Genomic DNA, 13,738 nt, shown 5'->3' with positions numbered 1-13,738 from the left:
CCCTGACTCACCGCAACTCCTCGTTGGCTCCTGACTGCTACCCGGAAGTCGGGGCTCATCAGGGTGGAAAATTCGGTCCGTCGGCCAGTTAGGGATGGGAGCTTGGCATGCTCCGAGCAGATGGCCTAAGGCACAAAAACGAGAATGGAGACTTAGACTTGCCCTCTTAGAATTCAGACCGCAGCAACAAGAAAGGCTACTGCTCACTGCTCACCTTGCTCTCTTGAACTTGACTGCTGAGATCCAGCTATACTTCCTAAAAATAAAGACAAAGAAGAGCGCTGTAACAGGGTCACACTTGACACTCCCCCTGCACAGACAAATGGTGACTGACCTGCTTGTGGGAACCCCCTCACCCGGGATGGGGGGCTCTGCCATGGATGCAATGCATCTGCACCTGAAATAAAGTTAGAACACATGTCAAACACATGCACGATAACTCAAAAGCTACAAACACCTTATGTCAACCTAGGAATAGCATCTAGAGTCCAAGTACAGTCCACATTACAACTTTCAACTCCCCAGGGCTTGTCCTATTACACCAGGCTATGCGGCAGGGCAGAGCAGCTCCGGCACAAATGTGCGCGGACACCCGTGACACGGGACAGACGGAACGTGACAAACAATGGGCACGCAACACAGACAGAAATCTCTGGGCAAGAAGGATGTCTGCAAGGACCGAGAAGATGCCAAATGAGATGACTGAGTTGAGACCGATGGCAAGCTGACCAGGCTCAGAAAACATTGAAGGAAGAAGATGCTAACCAAATGATTTATGCCAAGACCTGAAAAAATGGATGCCCGAGAAGCATACAGCCAGAAGCCTCTACCTGCCCTCACATTCCTTCGAGTCCTAGTCCGCCTTAATGGATCCTGGCAGGACATAGCTGTCCATACAGCTCAGAACAAGACCTGAAAAGACAGCTGACCGGATGCTTCTAAAGAGAGAAGAGGGTCTGATGCCTGTCTGAGCTCCTGAGTCAAAAGTTCTATGGCATTGGTGCCAGGCCAACAAATGCAGAGATCACAGATGCTAACAATGATGCCAGGGTTTCTGACAAGCCCCACCAAGGCCTAAGGTAAAAGACATGACATATGCAAACAACACAATACACAAAAGACAACTGACACGATACACACCGGGACTGCTCTGCCCTGCGCACCTCAGCACTGTGATGAAAAATCAGGCTTTCCTTTTATGGGGCCTAAGGGGCCGCTTCATGGACACCCCCCACCTCAAAAGCGGACTCAAAAACCCCTCCCAGTAATTCCCAAACCAGCACCCTGCTTTCATCCGCTCTCTGGGTCGTGGCCCTCTACTTATCTCTCGCGCGTCTGGGGATGCCGGTCTTAGGTGCGAAGAAAGGCCACCTCGTCAGCCGGGAAGGTCCTGCTGGCACCGGGCTGGTGTCTCTGAGACAGCTGTATTAAAGAAAACGAAACATCAGTGCCCGATCTTGGCAGCCCATCGGCCAAAACCCCGCAAGTCTGCTACTCACCGTGCTCCTAAGAACGCTCAGCTGCTCGGGCCGCACGCTTTGGGCACGCTCGGAGACCGAGGCCGTCGTCACAGGGGGTGCCTGGGTTAAGAGGAGATGAGGTGATTTGGCACGGCTGAAACCTGAGTGGACCCTCGCTCCTCCCCCCTACTTCCCCTACTCACCGCAACTCCTTGGCAGCTGCTGAAGGCCACCTGGATGGCACCTTTAAATAGAAAAGTTCAGGGTTTCATCACCAGGCCCTGTAATGCATCCACAGGGCTCACACATGCAGGGAACCCAGTGCATAGGCCGGCTGGTGACAGGGGCTTGGCAGGCTCCGAGTGGATTGCCTAAAGCACAAAAAAGAGAATGGAAGCTTAGAGCAGCACCAGAAAATGAGACTGGAGCAATAACAGCTACTGCTCTCCACTGCTCACCTTGACAGCTGGTATCCACATTTGCTTCCTAAAAAGAAAGACAAAGAACAGAGCTGTAACAGAGTCACCACATACACTTCTGCTGCAGAGACAAATGGTGCCTCACCTGCTCGGGGGAAACCCCTCACCCGGGATGGGGCCCTCTGGCACACGTTTAATCCATCTGAATCTGAAAAAAAAGTTAGGACAAGAGTCAAACTGTTGCAGGATAACTTAAGAGCTCCAGATATCTTGTGTCCATCTAGAGTCCAACTACACCCCACATTACAAACTTCAAGTCCCCGGGACTTCTCCTATTGCACCAGGCTATGCGGCAGGGCAGAGCAGCTCCGGCACAAATGTGTGCGCACACCCGTGACACGGGACGGGACGTGACAAACAACGGGGACGCGACACAGACAGAAATCTCCTGGCAAGGAAAATGGCTGCAAGGACTGAGAGAATGCAAAAGGAGATGACCGAGGTGAGACCGATGGTGAGCTGATGAGGCTCAGAGAAACCTGGAGGAAAAAGATGCTAACCGAATGATTTATTCCAAGAACTGAAAAAATGGATGCCCGAGAATCATACAGCCAGAAGCCTCTACCTGCCCTCACATTCCTTCGAGTCCTAGTCCGCCATAATGGATCCTGGCGGGACATAGCTGTCCATACAGCTCAGAACAAGACCTGAAAAGACAGCTGACCGGATGCTTCTAAAGAGACAAGAGAGTCTGATGCCTGTCTGAGCTCCCAAGTCGAAAGTTCTATGGCACTGGTGCCAGGCCAACGAATGCAGAGATCACAGATGCTAACAATGATGCCAGGGTTTCTGACAGGCCCCACCAAGGCCTAAGGTAAAAGACATGACATATCCAAACACACATAATACACAAAAGACAAGTGACACGATACACACCGGGACTGCTCTGCCCTGCACACCTCAGCGCTGTGATCAAAAGTCAGGCTTTGCTTTTATGGGGCCTAAGAGTGTCTGCTTCATGGACACCCCCATCTCCAAAGGAGACTCAAAAACCCCTCCCGGTGGGTCCCTACCCTGCGCCCCGCTTTCATCCCCTCTGTGGGTTGTAGCCCTCTACTTATCTCTCAGACATCTGGGGATGCAGGTCCGTGTCAGGTGCAAAGGAAGGCAGCCTCAACATCTGGGAAGTTCCTGCTGGCACCGTTGTTCAACGGTTGTTGTTGTTGTTGTTTCTTAGTCAGCTATATGAAAGAAATCCAAATATCAATGCATGATCTCTGCAGCACACTGGCCAAAACCCAACAATTCTGCTACTCACCGTTCTCCCAAGAATGCCCGGCTCCTGGGGCCGCACCCTTCGGCCATGCTCTGAGGCTGATGCCATTGTCACGGGGTAAGCCTGGGTTAAAAGGAGACGAGGTCATGTGGCATTGCTGAAACCTGAGTGGACCCGAGCTCCGCCTCCCTACTTCCCCGATTCACCGTGACTCCTCGGCCGGTGCCCAAGGCTACCCTGGTGACACCTTTAAACAGAAAAGGCAGAGGCTTCATCGACGAGTCCCGTGATTCTTCCGCAGGGCTCGGGAGAGCGGCACACCCGGCGCGTCGGCCGGTTGGTGACTGGGGCCTGGCGTACTCCGAGTGGATTGCCTAAAGCGCAGAAACAGGAACGGATGCTTAGAAAATGAGACTGGAGCAATAACAACTGCTTCTGTACGCTACTCAATGCTCACCTTGCCCAGCTCACCTTGACTGCTGATGTCCAGCTTTACCTCCTAAAAAGAAAAAGAGAAGTGCTGTAACAGAGTCACACTTTACACTCTCCCTGCAGAGACAAACGGTGACTGACCTGCTCGGGGGAACCTCCTCACTTGGGATGGGTGGATGGATTTTGCCCTGGATTTTATCCTTCTGCGTCTGAAAGAAAGTGAGGACAAAAGTCAAAGGGCTGCAGGATAACTTCACAGCTCCAAACATCTTCTGTCTATCTAGGAATATCATCTAGAGTCTGGCAACACCCCACAAACTGCAAGTCCCTGGGACTTGTCCGATTGCAGCAGGCTATGCGGCAGGGCAGGGCAGCTCCGGCACAAATGTGTGTGGACACCCGTGACACGGAACGTGACAAACGGGGGGACAACAAACACAACGCATTATGCTTGTGGTGAGGGTCTCGAGGGGAAAAGGCAAAAGGGACCCCAAAGACACACTAGGTAACACGGTACACTGAACAACATGACGTGGACCGGAACTGTTCTGCGCTGCCCGCCTGAAAGCTGCCATCAAAAGGAGAGCCTCTCCCTTTAGCTGTCCTAAGAGGCCCCTTGGAGAAGATTGCTTTTCCCTCTGCTAATTTTTAAATCTGTCCCAGGAACTCCCAACCCACTACTCTCCCATCATCCCATCTCCAGGCCGTGGCCCTGACTTATCTTTTGGATGATCGGTGATGTGGATCCACGTTGCGCCTGAAATGAGTCTGCCTCGGAGGGCCCCGTGATCACCTGTTAGCCTCTCGGTCAGCTACAATAAAGAAAAAAAAACCAAAGTATAAGTAAAGAGTTATGTGGGCCAAATCCCAGCAAGTCAGCTACTTGCCCTCTCCTGAGTGTGCCTGGCTCCTTCAGGCTCCAGCTTCCTCCTGATTCCAAGGCTGTGGCCATTATTATGATTGGCACCTGGGTTAGAGAAAGGCAAAGTGAAATGGCATTCCTGTGAGTGCAGTGGGTGACCTTGTGTGCTGTAAGACATGTGAATGCCTCTGCTAGGCTTCTGAAAAGCCTTGGGGTGGGGGCTCAAATAAACACCCTTTCTCACCCTGCTGCCTTCAAAACCACCCCCCCAACAATAACTCCTAACTGGATACCTGCTCAGCCTCCCTCTCCTAGTCACAATCCTCAACTCACCTGAAGCCTCAATCTCAAACATCATCTTTGACACTAGGCAGATCCCTCTTGTGACATGATGAATCTGCTGAAAAGTGTTGTAGTTGACACAACCTGGAGCCTCTGGAAGCTGCACTCTTCCTAAAAAAAAATACATAACAAAATATGAACAAAACCCGAAATTACAAATGCACTTTACCACCCCTAAACACAAAACCCAAAATTGTGAACTTAAATAGTCCCTATATTCTATGCTGTTTTCTTCACAGTATCTTCAAAGGCTCTGTTGCTTTAGGTGCCCAGAAACACCTACTGAAAACAAGCTGAGATAAGCTGAAAGAGCCTCTTCTCTGAAATGAGAGAAGAGCTCTTATCTCAGCACAGCCCAGTGAGGGAATGAAGCCCCTCAGCAAAAGCTGGGGTTAATATACCCCTGATGGTGCCCGCCTCTCGTTCCCATGGCACCCAGGAAAAGGGAGGGGGCTGATCCCACCGGGCATAAAAGCCCTCAGAGAAGCTACAGCTGTTTGGCTCCTCTGACTCAAATTCAAGGGGAGCGAAGGGCTTGTTATAGAAGAAAACTCTTCAGAAAAATAACAGCACTTTCTTTTTTGCCACAACTACTTAGAGTAAAAGGGCAGAAAACTGGTGAGAAATAAAACTTTCTGTTTAGGCAGCATAACTAGATAAATTGGGTAATTTGCTGTTAATTTACTTATAATTATTCCTTAGTGGCTACTAGGTAGTACTTCACGTGTGACTGAGCTGGGTGGAGAAGAATGCTTATGATATGAATAGTCTAAGTCTCCTTGGGACCTCTAATTAGGCCTATCTACATTATAAATAAAAATAAGAAAAATAAAAGCTTCCCAGGCAGTGTAAGGGTTAAGTGCATGCCAGGCTCACCCTGCTCTGAGGTACTTGGTCCTACGGCACAGAAAGAAGGGCCCTGAAATGTATTTTAAACCCTTGAAATGCTGAAAAAGGCAGAGCTTCCTTCCAGTGCACCCCTTAAACAGAGGAAATGGGGCAGTTACCTCTACTGAAACTAATACAATGGCAAATAAATAGCTTCTGCCCTTTAATTTATTCTCCTTAAGTACTGGCAAAAGAGGGGTTTTCATCACTTTAAATCTCTCCAGTGATGAAAAAAGAGGGATTTTTTGCTCAGTTCAAACTCTTATGGAGAGATAGCTGGGCTTCTCCCTCAATTTAGGCCTCAGGACAACAAAAAGGGGCTGGCTACCCTTAATTCAAACCCATAAGAAACATTTTCAATATTTTCCCCTTCTACTTAAACTTATTTTCTATTATTTTCCAGTTTATTATTTTCTAAACTGGAAAATAATAGAAAATGAGGACTCCCTGTCAATTAACACCCCTAACAGCATAGAAAAGGCAGGGATTCTTTCAACTGAGACCATTAAAATGGCAGGGGAAGCAGAGTCCCTCCCAGTTTGAACACAAAAAATAAAGGAAAAGGAAGCTTTTTCCCTTTTCTCTAAACCCTTTTTCTCCTAATAACCTCTCTCCTTTCTGGGAGTGCTGTGGAGGGTCTGGGGGCCCTGGGGAGGGACTGACACAGTAAAAGGGGAAAGTTGAAAGCCCTCTCCTGGAACCCCACATGCTGCCTGGCCTGCTCAGATGCTGCCCCTTGGCAAAAGGGCTCTTCGCTTGGCATTTTCTCGAAGTGATGCTCCGTGCCGAGGTGGGTCTGGCTGCTCCCTAGTCCGTGCTGGATGCTCCGACCGTAGTTCCTGGAGGGACCCTTGGGATGCCCCTGTTAGCCCCTCTGGACTAGCAGCTCCCTGTGCGGGTGTGACTGGGTAACCCTCTGAAAGCAGCTGGTCACAGGGGGGCTGCTAGACCTTGGAGTGGGGCTTGAGGTGAAGAAAGGTCCTGTGAGGAGTTCCTTCCCCTGCACAGCCCTTCGTCTGCCCCTTAAACCATGGGCTGCCAGACTTTCCTTTCTAAGGAAATTAACCGTCTTTCCTCTCTGTGTGCCCGTGGCCGAAACTGCGATTCGGCCTCCAAAACTGCAGAGAACGATTTCTCACGGACCGCGGCTGCCGACGCCGAGAACTCTTGCCGCCCTTGGAGGGCCACGTGCCTCCTGCGAACGGACGTCGACGCGCAGCGGGGCTGAGTTTGGCTTTACGGGGAAGAGGGCCGGCGCAGGATTTCTCCGGGAGCGAAGCTGCCCCCGCCGAGAACTCGGGCTGCCCTGGCAGTGCCGAGCACCTCCTGCAAACTGGCGTCGGGAGATGTGGGGGGTGAGTTTTTCTGTGCAGAAGTTCTCCCAGACCAAAGCTGAGAGCATCTAACCCTAACCACAACAACTTAGCTGGGTCTAAAACTTACATCCTTCGGACTGGCGGCGTGGGACCCAACCCGCTGTGCCATTGCTGGCCCCTTTCTAAAGCATTCCACTGCAGTCCTAAAACTCTGCCTTTTCGGAGTGTGTTTTCTCTGACCCTGACCGTAATCTTCCAAATATGCTAAAGACTCATAAAATGGCTTTGAAAAAGCCCCAACAATACCCTAAGTAGTCCCAGAAAAGTCCCTTCCAAAATCCCCTAAATACCTTTAAAAGTCCTGGAAAAAAAAACTCAAAAAGACATGCTCAGTCTCCAAACTCTACCTCTTGCTGTCTAGCCCACAGATGTCGTCCCTACCTTTTTGCAGTGGGTCTGTTGTCCTCTGAGGGTTCTGTCATTGTCCTACTGTGTAAGGGTTGCTGTCTGGTCTCGCTGTTAGGGTTGCTGTGTTGTGCTGCTGTTGGGGGAAAAGGCTGTTTTTAGGGGGGCTGCTTAGGCTGAGGTTAGGGCTGGGGTGAGGGGTGGTACAGTTGTACTGTGCACCCCTGATCTCCACTGGACTGTCCAGCCCTCAAGCCCTCTCCCTTTACCCCTCAACCGGTCCCTCTGCCCCCCAGCCCTCAGCTCCTGTGTGTCACCCTTGACCCCTCTCCTTTGCCCCTCAGCCCCCAGCTTCTCTGTGTCACCCTACAGCTGCCCCTGCCACCCTCAGCATCTCTGTGTCACCCGCTGTCTCCTCTCCCTGTTCCTCCCTCAGCTCCCAGCCTCTGTCACCCTCAGGCCCCCACAGTGCCCCTCAAGCTGCCCCTCAGCCTCCATGTGTTGTGCCATGAAAAGACCCTAAAAAAACCTAAAAATTCCCTGAAAGCCTCCTAATCTTCAAAATGTCCTAAAAACCCCATGAAAACCTAAAAACAGCCTCAGAATGCTGTTAGAATACACTGGAAATATCCTACTTTTAAAAAACCCCTAAAAATCCCCAAAGAACCTTTAGAAATCCCTAAATATACCCTAAATAGTCCAAAAAGAGCTCAAAAATACCCCAAAATCCTTAAAATACCCTGATAAGATCCTAAATAACCTAAAAATTTCCTCAAAAACCCTAAAAATACCCTAACCCTAAAAAGTCCTCCACATACCCTCAATAGTCCTAAAAAAACCCCAAGAATACCCAAATCCCCCCCCAAACAATTCTTAAAAGTACTAAGAAAGTCCTTAAAATACCCTAACAAAATCTTTTAAAAGCCCTGAAAAAGCCCTAAAAGTATCCTAAACGTTACCAGAAAATTCCTGGAAAACTCCTCCAAAAAAGCCCTAAAATATCCTTTTAAAGCCATGAGAAAAACCCTAAAAAAAAACCCTAAAAAACTGCTCAGCACCCAACTCCTACCTGTCACTCTCTAGACCACAAACATCATTGCTACCTGTTTATTAGGGTTGCTCCCTGCAACTGCTGGGAGAGTTCTGGGGATGTCCCAGCATTGGGGTTACTGCCTTGTGCTGCTGTTGGGGAAAACTGGGGTCCTAGGGGTGCTCTTTAGGGTGACCTTGGGGTTGGGTTGAGGGCTGCTGCACCTGTACCCTAACCCTACCTGGTACCCTGTGTCTTTTGTACCCCTAACCCTCAGTGTGAGCTCTCCATCTGTCAAGCCTCCCCCTCCTCAGCCCGCAATGTCTGTGTGCCACCCCGAGACCTTTGACATTGTCCCTTGGCCCCCTGGCCTCCACCGTGCACTCTCCACCTGGTTAGGGGTGGTGTGAGGGGTGGTTCACCTGTCACCCTCAAGCAGCCCCCACTTTGCCCCTCAAGGCATCTGCTTCCCCTCACTCTCTTCTTGTCACCCTCAAGTTCCCCACTCCCAGCCTCTCAGCATCTCTGTGCCACCCTGGAGCCCCCCAGTTGCTCCTAAAGCCCCCTTCTGCCTCTCAGCTCCCCCCATCCTCTGTGTCACCCTCCAGCCCCCTCCCCTCAGCCCGCAGCCCCCTGTGACACCCTGCAGCGCACAGACGTTGTCCCTGCCTGTCTCGCTTGGGTGTTGTCCTGCTGCGAGAGCTGTGCCGTCCTCCGAGGGTTCGGGCTCCTGCGTGCTGCTGCAGGGGACTCACGGGTGGGCGGTGGGTGAAGTAACGGATGCAGCGGGAAGTGTGGTGGGACGGGTTAAGAGCGGAGTGAGGGATGGAGCAAGGGCGGGCTGGAAAATAGAGTAGGGTTAGGGGTGGAGAAAGGGACGCAGCAGCAGGGGGCTGAGGTGAGGAGGTGAGTGTTAGGAGGAAGCGTAACTCCGTAACTCCAAGACCGAGTCTGCAGCCAACGAGAACTCTGAGTGACCTGGGAGCGGTGAACGTCTTTGGCAAACTGATGTAAGGAAACTGGGGTGATGAGTTTAGTTTCCCTTGGAAAAGGGATGGCATCTGTGTCCGTGGGCCTGCACCCTGCCCAGGACCTTTGATCTCGAGTGGGCTGCCACCTCCTAAAATTCCAAACATCGCAGGTTGGAACAGGGGGTTGGAAATTTTACTCGGGGTAGAAACCAATTTTGGATTGAGCTGAAGTCTGCTGGTGAAACTTGTGTAGTCTGTTAATCGGTGTGCTTGCAAAAAGGCCTGCAGAGAGAACAAAGGAAGTTCGAGGCTACTGTTGGAAAAAGTGAATCTGGGTTACGACTGAGTGCACGGCCTCGTCCCTGTGTGAGTAAAAGTTTGAGGTTTTGCTGGCAGTGTCACCGAGTGCTAAGGGGTCCCCTGGTCGATAGGGCAACTTGGGAGGGTTTGCTTCAGGTTTTGCTTGTGAAAGGTGTGAGAAAAGCAAGCAGCTCTGAAGCAGATGAGCCCCCTCTTGCCTGTTGAAGTGTTGGATAAATCAAAGATAAACCTCAAGGTCCCTTCCCACCCAAACCATTCCGTGATTCTTTGCCCTGGAGGCCAGGGTGCACCTGTCACCGCATTTCTCTTCACAGAGAAAAGCAAGGTACAATTCTTCCCAAGAATATTTCTGGGATTCACATTCTCTGAACCTCAGATGAAGGAAAAACAATTCTTATCTCATTTGCTGTGCCTCTGTTTGTGCTGAAGTAGAATGCAACGTGGAGATTGTTCACCCAAAGTGATGGTGTTTTGTTTCCTTGGCCTGTCGCGGCCAAGTGTTTGTGTGTGTCGGGTCTGTTGGGTGACAGTCACGAGTAGTGTGTGGTGTGTGCAGGGTTGAGTATTTGGCAGATTCAGTTTAGATGTAATGTAATATACTATAATAAAGTAATTAATTAGCCTTCTGATAAGGCAGAATGCAGATTGGAAATATTTGCACATATGATATTAAAGGATACATGAACCACCTTTCTGTGAGACAAAGACACAAGACTTGGCCCATCCCTAACTTAGGACACAGCTAAAAAATAATATATAATTTTTAATCTATTTTTGAAGAACTCTCTAAAACTAATGGCAGATGATATAGCTATTTTATCTGGCAAGCTTCCGTGCAAAATTTCCTGCTGATGCTGGCTCAGACAGATGGAGATTTGGGAGGAGTGGGAAGAACAAAGTGCCACAGGGCTTTATTGGATAAGCGTTGATAGGTTTCTGCAAGCTTCTATTACAAGGTTGATGAACCTTGTGTTTGTTAACTTCAGTTTTGCTCAGCCAGCGTTTTAACCCTGCTTTATCTCCTGTGGTCCAGATGACACATTCACACATCTTTAGAAAATTCAGTGGGATGGTCTTCAAACATGTGACTTTGCAGCAGTGAGGGCAGAAACTTGATGGTTTTACCTCAATCTATAGTTTTTCAATATTGCTATAGAAAGTGCTTTTCTGTGAAATGGCTACTTTGGTTAGATCATGCAAATTGAGTGCTGGCTACTTCCCTAAGTTGAAGAGTAAGAATAACTCAGGAATGTTTCATCATTTGTCTCTGCACTGGTCAGAAATGGTAATTTGAACTCCAATCTGTAGAAATTTAGCAAAAGAAGTTGGAATACTCGGAGGATAAAAATAGAAAAAAATGCTTTGGAAAGATTTTTCCTTGCTAGTGAGTGAGTTTCTACCTGTAGGAGCATCGGGGGGTAGCACGGTCGGGACGAGTGATCTCTGAAACCGGGTCGTGGAACTTGGGGTTTATTGCAAAGGGCCCGGGGGCAGGGGCCTTTTGGAACTTGGGGTTTATTGCAAAGGGCCTGGGTGCAGGGGCCTGCTGGGAGCTGCCAGCCACAGCTCAGAGCAGGCCTGAGAGAAGAGAGGGGTTGAGACAATGAGAGGGTAAGAGCGTAAAAAGGTAAGAGAGCAAAAGCATAAGAGTAAAAAGGGGTAAGTGAGTAAAAGGTCAAGAGAGTGAAGTTCCCATTACAATATAATAAATCATCTTCTGTGTTGAATATTCTACTTCTCACTAACCAATCTAGTACAATACACAAATGCTATAGCATTTCCATACGGCCTATAAGAATCACTACATTACCATACTGCGTTACATTTTAAACCCTAAAAGCTCCTCTTTGGACCCCTTCTGCCAAGCTAGTAGGGTCTGCTCGGCCCCTTGGAGCTGTCTGCAGGCAGAAGGTGTTGTTTCATCAAAGGGGATTACCTTCAGCTGGCCACACCGTTGTTTTCCTGTTGTTCAGTAACTGAGGGATCTCAAAGCTCGCTTTCATTTCAATCTTGCTTATAGAAATATTACCTCATCCATTCCCGTTTGTTCCCCCACTCGTTCGCGGCTGCCCCAGCCTCTGTGTCGGCTCCGGCACAGTCCGTCTGTCCCGGTCCGTCTGTCCCGGTCCCGGCCGCCTGGCCCGCGGCCGCTCCGCTGGCCGTGCCGGCGCAAGGGGCGGGGGGTCCGTCCTGCCGTGTGCACCGTGGGTACCGCGCTGACCGCACCGAGGGGGGGGTCCCGTCTGTCCCATCCCCGGCTGCCCTGACTCTGCTCGGCTCCCGCCGCTGCAGCCGGGGTCCGTCGCCGGTTTTGTCTCTGCCGGATCAGCCGCCGTGAGCCATGTGGGGCCGATCCACGCTGCAGCTCGGTCTGCACCGGAACAGCCCCTGGGACGATCCCGGCTGCAGACTCCGCCTTTGGAGCATCCAGACCCTGAGCTGTGCCGAGTTCCCCCGTCCTGCCCTGAGCTCCGTTCCCTTGGTAACCACAGCTCCGGCTGCTCAGCGGAACTCTCTAAAGGAATCACCTTATCGAAACACTAAAAGTTCTGGTAAAAGAAAGCCCTCTCCTGATTCATCCTAAAAATACCGGAGAAAAGCTATAGAAGATAAAAATCCAAAAAGAATGGGATAAAGGGATTGGTCTATTTCCATTAAAAGAGGTTCCCATAGGAGGGGGCGGACCAGGGTTTGTGAATGCTCCTTTGACTTCGTCTGAGGTCTGAAATTTTAAGAAATAAATAAAAGGGATATTTGGAGGATCCCATAGGCATAGCTGAACAATTAGACCAATTTTTAGGTCCAAACATTTATATTTGAGAAGAGATGAGGTCTGTAATGAAAATAATATTTTTCTCAGGAAGAAAGGCAATCAGAGCAGCTGAAATAAAAGCTTAGGAAAAAAGATAATCTGTGGGGACCCCCAGAGAAGACAAAATGCCAACTGTACCTCCTGAGTGGGGTAAAAATAATAAGGAGGGGAGTAAACACGTGAATAATTATCGTAATTACATAACCAAGGGAATAAATGAGACAGCATATCAAAGGCGAAATGCAGGGAAAAAAAAGTTTTTAAGGGACAGCTTTTAGAGGGGAAAGAAGAAACTTCAGCTAAATAGATAAACAAACTTAAGAGAAATAGGAAAATGGTCCTAAGTAAGCAGAAGATCTGAAAATCTTTAAAGAGATGGGCACAGAGGAGGAATAGGGAGGTCATAAGCTCTAATTTTTTGGGGGGGACAAATACCATCTGGAGCCTGTGATAACTTTAAAAGTGGGTCCCCAAGAAGAAGAACTGGAATTTGTAATAGACACAGGGGCAGAGAGAACCTGCCTGTTAAATATTCCAAAAAGTTATAGTGTGAGCAAACATAGAGTGAAAGTAACAGGGGCAAAAAGAGAAAGTTTTACATTTCTGGTCATTAAAGATGTAGTAATTGAGGGAAGAAACTAGAATTTGGATGGGAGATGTCTTATTGGTCCCAGGGGCAGGTAGCAATTTATTGGGAAGAGTCTTACAAGTGCAAATAAGAATAGGAGTTATATCAGAAAATGGGAAAATGACAGCTAGAGTTTTAAAATTAGGCCAAGAGGATGAAGAAAAAAAAATCGACAAAGAAGTTTGAGCTGGAGAAGGAAATAGGGGAGGATTAAATATTGACCCCATAAGGGTTACAATTGAGAGACGAGATTGTCCCATACGTGTACGTCAGTATCCTGTATCTTTAGAAGGACGGGAAGATTTGAAGCCAGTCATAGAAGGACTAATAAAGGATGGGGCATTAGAACCTTGTATGTTTCCTCATAATATCCCTTTTCCCCCAGTAAAGTCTGATGGGAGTTATAGACTAGTATAAGATTAAAGGGAGGTTAATAAAAGAACTCAGACTCACTACCCAGTGGTAAAATATCTTAGACACTTAATAAATAAAAGTAGCTAGAAAACCAACCATGAGAAAATTGCAAGAATTTTATTCATTCTCCCTCCCTCTTCAAAGAGAGAGATCAGAAAATTA

The sequence above is a fragment of the Agelaius phoeniceus genome, unplaced genomic scaffold (assembly GCF_051311805.1).
Source record: "Agelaius phoeniceus isolate bAgePho1 unplaced genomic scaffold, bAgePho1.hap1 Scaffold_409, whole genome shotgun sequence".
Classification (NCBI taxonomy): domain Eukaryota; kingdom Metazoa; phylum Chordata; class Aves; order Passeriformes; family Icteridae; genus Agelaius; species Agelaius phoeniceus.
Note: the sequence above shows the minus strand (reverse complement) of the source record.